General features: G+C 40.2%; 1 protein-coding gene across 1 annotated transcript in view; it reads right to left on the bottom strand.

Moving 5' to 3' along the window:
• rnf24 (ring finger protein 24) overlaps nucleotides 1-1985 on the bottom strand; it is a 33928-nt gene extending 31943 nt beyond the window's left edge. Inside the window, exon 1 of the mRNA XM_037764461.1 lies at nucleotides 1542-1985. The gene's annotated coding sequence lies outside the window, so the exon portion shown is untranslated. The remainder of the gene's footprint in view (nucleotides 1-1541) is intronic.
• Nucleotides 1986-7919: the final 5934 nt, after the last annotated feature.

A 7919-nucleotide genomic window follows, 5' to 3' on the forward strand; every position in this document is an offset into this window, starting at 1 on the left:
AGCTGACTTTTACCCAGTCATTACTATGAGAGCTTCCTTTAATGAGTCCACCTGACATTATCTGAGCATCTTTATGTGTTGGTTAACCCAGTAGTTGGTGATGTTATTGTTTATAACGACCAGGGGCGTAGGCTCTGCTAAGCTACAGCAGCTAGGGATGGGAAGTCCGGCTCTTTTTAGTGAGCCAGATAATTTGGCTCAGCTCACCAAAGAAGAACCGGCTCTTTCGGCTCCCAAACGGCTCTTCATTTTACCACTTCTGCCTTTTTATAATTCAGCCAAATTTTAACGCTGTTTTGACCTATGATTAGTATGTGTGCAGATATATCACTTAAATGATTCAATATAATTACACTAAACCTTATAATTTACAGAATACCATATCTGTACATGCTGCCTCTTTTTCGACTGTCACTCATCTTGTCTGCTATTCCTGCACCGCACTCCTCTCTCTCTTTCTCTCCTCCTCTCCCTCCTGCTCTGTACCTGTAAACCGTCAGCGCGCCGCTTGATCCTTGTCTGTCATCACCTGATTGGTCGCACAGACGTCATTGACACAAGATTCAGTCACAGTCAGTGCCAGTGGCACAGCGAAAATTGTCTTATCATTCTGCCTTGAATTAATTAAAAAAAAAAACAGCTCTCGGACGGGAGCCGGCTCTTATGGTACGTGTCCACAGGCTCCGTGCTTTCCACGCTCCCCATTCATTGTCTATGTAAGCAGCCGCGCAATGCATTCCGGTAGCGTGGTGTCGCGATTCGAGTAACGGAGCGTCACAACGCCCGCTCCTCATTTGCATAAAGTTGAGGGCTAGTCTACTTTATGCAAATCACGGGCGTCCAACGCGACTCGCCGCCTCTCAAAACTCACAAGAATCTTTTAAAATAAACGTTGTCGATCCAAAATAAAGACAGATTCAGAAACTGCATGGATTATTTCTCGCCCCAAATGTTCTCAGAAACACCTTTCGGTGAACTATTTTCGTGAAATAAGAGAAGAAAGTTTCCTAACGAGCCGCCATACTGTTTCCGGTTTGAAAGCTGGGAGCAACAGCCCATGGAGGGAAAGCGTTTCGTCCAATCAGGTGGGGACAGCCTATGTCTAGTGACAGCTAACCAAGCGTCCAATGTTGGGAAGTGTCGCGTCCCCTCGCGATAAAAAACGCCCCTGTGGACACGTACCATTATCGTTCAATTACAAGAGCCGGCTCAAAGAGTCGACTCGTCCGTGACCGACACATCACTACTAGCAGCGTTACCTAGCTAGCTAACGTTCCACCTTAGCTACAAAATGACATAGCAACGGTCCCAAATTAACTGAAAAATACTCACGTTAAATATCAAAAAACATCCCTTTGCAAAGTATATATGCTATTACATAATGGCCCACAGGCTAAAACAGTTAATAAACCAACACGTTTGACTGGTTGAACTGGAAATATGATGCTTATTATTGGCCAAATTCACCACATTTCAACAGCAGCTATAACGATAAGGGGTTAAATAGAGAGAGAGAGAGGAGCATCCATCCATCCACTCACCGGCGGTTCCCTCAGCCCCCAGAATAGTACTCCTTCTGCGGGGTGTTTCTTCACACACTCGGGGGTGGATGGAGGCTTTAAAAAGGCGACCCAGACCAAAGCCCCCGGCTGCAGGGCGACTTCTTCCCACAGCCTCCCAGCCTGTGATGGTGACGATGGTGACGGCTGTGTGGCTGTCAGAGTAGAAAAGCCCCGATGATAAATAAATAAACTGGTGGATGAGAGGATGACGTTGGCAGGGATCCTGATTTCCCCCCACAAACAATCCGCCGTTGGCAATCTGCACGTAAAGGTCTGCTGAAGCTCCACTCAGACCACCAGTACCAGTAGGTATAGATCCACCTCCTCCCAGTCAGACCAGCACACACTGACAGACCGATGCGGGTATAAAGCTGCTGCTGGAGGGTTGGAGTACAGCGTGTCCGAGGGAGGGGGGTGATGCTAGAGTAGAGAGAGAGGGAGGGAGAGAGGGAGGGGGAGAGAGAGGAGAACCTGCACATGGTCACGTATAGCTGACTGCAAGTGGTTCTTAAAAATAATGGTACTGGACTGGTTCTTTAATGATGATGATGTCATCATCAGCCACACAGGGAACCGCCAGTTTACAAAGTGAAGTTCAAGGAAGCAAAACAATAAAATTGCAGCTGATTGGAGCAATCAGGAGCCAAGTTACTGTTTTCAGAGATATAAAAAATAACAATATAAATGTACCAAATAGACAATATTGAATAACAATATAAATGCAGCAGATAGACAATATAAAATAACAACATAAAGTACTAAATAGACAATATAGAATAACAATATAAAAGTGCCAAATTGACGATATAGAATAACAATATAAAGTGCCAAATAGACAATATAGAATAACAATATAAAAGTGCCAAATTGACGATATAGAATAACAATATAAAGTGCCAAATAGACAATGTTCAATAACGATATAAAGTGTCAAATAGACAATATAGAATAACAATATAAAGTGCCAAATAGACAATATTGAATAACAATTTAAAGTGCCAAATAGACAATATAGAATAACAATATAAAAGTGCCAAATTGACGATATGGAATAACAATATAAAGTGCCAAATTGACGATATAGAATAACAATATAAAGTGCCAAATAGACAATGTTCAATAACGATATAAAGTGCCAAATAGACAATATAAAATAACAATATAAAGTACCAAATAGATAATATAGAATAACAATATAAAGTGGCAAATAGACAATATAAAATAACAATATAAAGTACCAAATAGACAGTATAAAACAACAATATAAAGTACCAAATAGACAATATTGAATAACAATATAAAAGTGCCAAATAGACATTATAGAATTACAATATAAAGTACCAAATAGACGGTATAAGATAATGATATAAAAGTACCAAATAGACAATATAGAATCAAAGTGCCAAATACACTGTATAAGATAACAATATTTAAAAGTGTGATATATAACATTTTAACAATAGATAAAAAAAGAACGAAATATCATTAGGTAGAATATTAAAATATTGTGTTTCGTAAAAGTATGGTAATAATAGAAATATACGATTAAAGTGTGACATAATATAAACCTTTTGCACTTGTTTTTTGTGCATTTTACCTTATTGTTCTACTGCACATACGTATTGCATTGCACAATCTGGAAGTAATCTGCAAAGGACCATAGGTAAATGCTAAACAGGCAGGAGGTTACGCTTGTTTAGCTACAGACTGCCTTGCTATTTGATATAAATGTACCGGGTTGGGACACATGCGCACTCCCATATGCGCGCTCGCGTGTGGCCGGAGTCTCTACTCCTCTGCCTGCTTGCCTTCACTAACACAGCGCGCGCGCGTTCTCGCTCAACCACTAGACATGAACGCGCGCTCACGCCACACTGCAGGAGACTTAGTTTAGCTCTGAGAATATCTAGTGGATGTACAGCGGACGTTTGTGCAAAAAATAAATGCTGCAGCTCCTCCAGACCAACAGAGGTTTCCCATGTCTTGTGAAGTGACGGAGCTCCGCAGCGAGAAACGTTATCAGCGGCACCCGGTCGGAGACGGTAACATTTCTCTTCCTGCTCAGCCCCGGCACCGACCCGCTTTTCCTGCTCAGCCAGAGGGAGACACCGGAGGCTGAGGCAGGAAAAGCCAGCAGTGATTCATGGAGAGACCTCTGTCTGGTCAGCTAACATTACTGCCAAGCAGGTGAAATATAGAGTGTATATTGTGGTTTTAGCTGACGTGTGTCTCCTCTCTGTTTTGAGCGATGCTCTTTCAGGTATATTTAGAGTGAGCAAGCGCGAGCCCGACGCTGACTTTCGTTGACTTAACGGCAACAGGTGTCGCTGTTAACAAGCATTTCTGAAAGTTACAAATAGTCCCTTTAAACGGATATTGATTTTTTTTTATGTGTCTTTTAGGTGTCTAAAATAATTTTTTCTGCCGTTCCCGTCCACAGCATTGTATTGCTTTGCTTCAGTGTTGGTGCTCCTGTGTGTTTCTTCAAAATGGGGGCGCGCCGACCGCCATCTACTGTAGGTAATACAATGACTATAGATAAGTACCTCTTACAAACCCCACTTCAAAACACCCAAACTATCCCTTTAATGCCAAAATAAACACTCTACTATAACAGTATTTAAGGCACAACTTTTCACTTGTTCATTTATGAGGTGTACTACAATGCAAAGAGGCTTTTATCAGTGGTATATACTGTAAGTTATTAAAACAATACCAGGATTGATCACCTAAACATGTAAATTTATGGTAGCTTTGAAAACCTTTGGAATAATCCAAGTTGCCTGGCCTATGTAGACTCCTCCATGTGTAGACTGAATGAGTATTATTTATCAGCCCACAGGTAACATGATTACCACTAACAAGCAGGAAGCTGACCGCTGCAAGCTCACCTCTGATTTTTTCAACAGAGAGCAGCACTCGCCACTCTCTAGAGTTACTGAATTTGATATTCCAAGTGTTATGCTGGAGGAACCCTTGTTATCTGTAGTGGCCGTTCATGGAAAATCTTCTTCACATATCTCATTAAAATCATGAATTTCCTACGGCCTGATAATCAGACTGAATTAGATGAGGGTGGTGATACGGAAGTCTGGAACCAGGCTACACTTTCTACACTTCGTTCCTGATCAGTTTCACTTGTCTTTAACATCCTTACTGTATCTGTCACACACATAAAAGGCACATTTAAATGTGACTTTTTCCATAGTAACATTCGATCAGTCATCCTTCACATTGTAACATACAGTATGCTGGAAGCAAGACTACTGGTGTTCAACATTTATTATAGCAATCATTTTCTCATGGTAACTGACAGTTGTGGGAGTTTGGTGTGACACATTTGCTGTAACTCACCGCCAATTCCCAACACACACACACACACACACACGCATACGCACACACACACACACACACGTACGTTTCAGCACTTCCTCCTAAGAAATATGAACACCGTATCCAGGAAGCCACACTTTGGCCACCCAGCCCGGCACTTCATTTCCTTTGAAAGTAGTGGAGGAGCACGACCATTCCCCACTGCACATCACTATGAGCGCATGTCAATGAGGAGCGGATGACAGGGCTACATTGTGAGATGGGCGCAGAGTGGGAGTGCCATGTGACACTCCTGAATGGGCTGCCGGGGGTTGGCCGGGGGGGAAGGATGGCAGCAGCCACAAAGGCCCATTGAGGGATGGCAGACTAGGTACAAGACTGGCACTGGTCCTCCTTCCCTTCCATGGGACGGCAGGAGGAGGCTGCTGCTTGGTACTGACTGAATGGAGGGACTATTTCACAAGAATTGGAGAGAGGAGGTTTATTATCACCGTGTTACACTTCCTTCAGTCTGTTGATGGCCATTATGCCCACTTCTGCACATACACTACTGTCCTGTGTGATTTACCACTGCGTCTTGTTCATACAGCCTGCAATAGACCGTTGTGTTTTCAGCGCCACAAAAGCATCATAAAATAACACAAAATGAGAGTCGTGGAAACATGATTACATACTGTTTGACTGGGTCCTTCTCAGGCAAATGCTGTAATTGAATTCAGTTATAAAAAAAGTCAGAGGAAGCAAAACTGATCAACATTTTCTGTTATCTTGACTCACACCCCTAAAATCATAGCTGCTTAAACCCGACGAACCAGGTACCGGGTTCAGCTGAGTTGTGTGTTAAACACTGCCTTTAAAAACTTCATAAAATTTTCTGGTAGCCTTTTTTTCCATATGGTTTTTAAAAGACGAGGCCTTAACACTACTAAAACAACACTCCAAGTGTATTTTGTCCAAACAATGTTTGTTTGGCAATGATTTCAATATTTTAGTTACAAAATCAACGCATGAAAATTTTTATTTTTACTTCATAATATTTCTGACCGTTTTTATATTGAATGTAAATACTTGACTTTGGATTCCTTTTTTTTATCTTATTTACATTGTTATTGATCTTATTTGTTATTATCTAAGTTTTGCTTGATCATATTTCATTATTATAATAAAAGTACTCAAAGTTATACAATTTAGTTGTTTTTGTATTGATTTTATAGTGTGCACAATGGTAGAACGTGATGATGCACCGGGTAAATATCTCTGTTGTGTGCACATAGCCTCCTGTAGTGGATATCAGTAGTATTTTATAGCCAGATTCCTTTTCAAGAGGTAGAAAACCCGTTTGGCACACTTCGGGTATCCAAGTGTGCCAAATGGAGAGTCCGTCTGGTCCTATCCGTACTAAAACCTTTGTTGAATCTATGTGCTTTGTGTTATTTATATCTGCTTTGGCAAAGTTGTAGTCAAAGAGTTGCTGAGTGAATTCGGTGGCATCTCTGTGCATGGCATCATTGTTATAATGGTGCTATCCACTGTTTAATCTAGAAAACATTTTAGGCAAGGATAAAAATGTAAATGTTTCCTTGGGTTCATCACAATTTACTCAGGAATAGTAACATCCACAATGTTACTTACACTGGGGATGAATTCTCTGAGGTCTTACCTATCCACAGAGACCAAGATCATGCATATAGACCCAGTAGCTGTAGAGCTATTCTTGATTTATTTTGGGTATGTCTGTCTAGGCGAACCACACCTTCCATCAATCAAGGGCTTAAGAGGTTAAGTAATGATAGTTTACAATAGTTTTCCCTCAGTGGGATCAAACTGTACATAGTCCATAAGAAGAGTCTTGCTTTTCACAGTTGTTTGAAGAACAATATTAGATTTTTTTTTTTTTAAATGTGTTATCAAAGGTTTCAGTCCAAAAGAGAGCATGAATGCTGCCAAACCTATTAGGCTGGCACATGTCACATGTTGTGTCTAGGATTTTAGAAAACAAGCCACAATTCTGCCAGAATTACAAATAACACAAACTAATATGCGTAAAGATGATTATGGGTGGGTTAGGTTTAATGACTTCTTGATATATGCCAAACATTGGAGACTGCAAGAATAGTGAAACAATATGAAGTTTTAGACATCAGGAAAAGTATATATTTTCTGGACAGTGTTGCATTATGTCTGGTAAAGTTGGTATTGTTTGTAAAACGACAGCTTGTACAGTATACAGAAGATGACTCATGTTTTAGCATGGGAAGAAGACTTCTTCAGCAGTACTGTGTTCAGTATATTCCTCAGGAGCACTTACTGTAACAGCACTATAACAAAATCAAATAGGTATAGTGCAGTTACTGTAATACAAATCAATAGATTATACACCATACATCTATTATATAGCATTACCTAAACAGAAAAACATGACATATTGTGCCGCTGGTTAGTTTGCAGTTTCTTACCACCACTATATGTATAATCCAATAACAGAACAAGCTATTAAATTGTCCATATTGTTTCATTTCCAGAAGATAAAGATATCTCATAGACCTGCTGTGTGCCAGCATTACATGTGCTCAGTTCCAGCACACGAGAGAGACACATACAAAGACACATTATTGCATTATTTGCTACCCTCTAGTGGTGATCATGGTTCATTACAATGAGATAATTTGCTTTGAATTCCAAATGTGAACAATGTGAAGATGCAGTATGAAACATATACAGTATAATATGTGAAACAGATGAGGCTTAAAACCTGAATATTAATAGGCAGGAATGTTACATAAAGCCTGATTACTGTAGGTGTCTCCATATCTCTCTCAGATGTGTGCTGAGAGGTGCCCTGTGTGTTTTTAAATACACTCACAGTCTATGTTTACGAGGTACATTTCTTACCAAATGTCACTTAAAGAGTCGGAAAAAAAGTTATGTAAAAAATTTTTGTATGAAAAATGTATTATAAAGCTTTTGTTTTTCTGCATACCAACTAACCTCTTTGTCTTCACTAAATCAGTTCCATATGTTTTG

Source organism: Sebastes umbrosus, chromosome 3, assembly GCF_015220745.1.
Source record: "Sebastes umbrosus isolate fSebUmb1 chromosome 3, fSebUmb1.pri, whole genome shotgun sequence".
Classification (NCBI taxonomy): Eukaryota; Metazoa; Chordata; class Actinopteri; order Perciformes; family Sebastidae; genus Sebastes; species Sebastes umbrosus.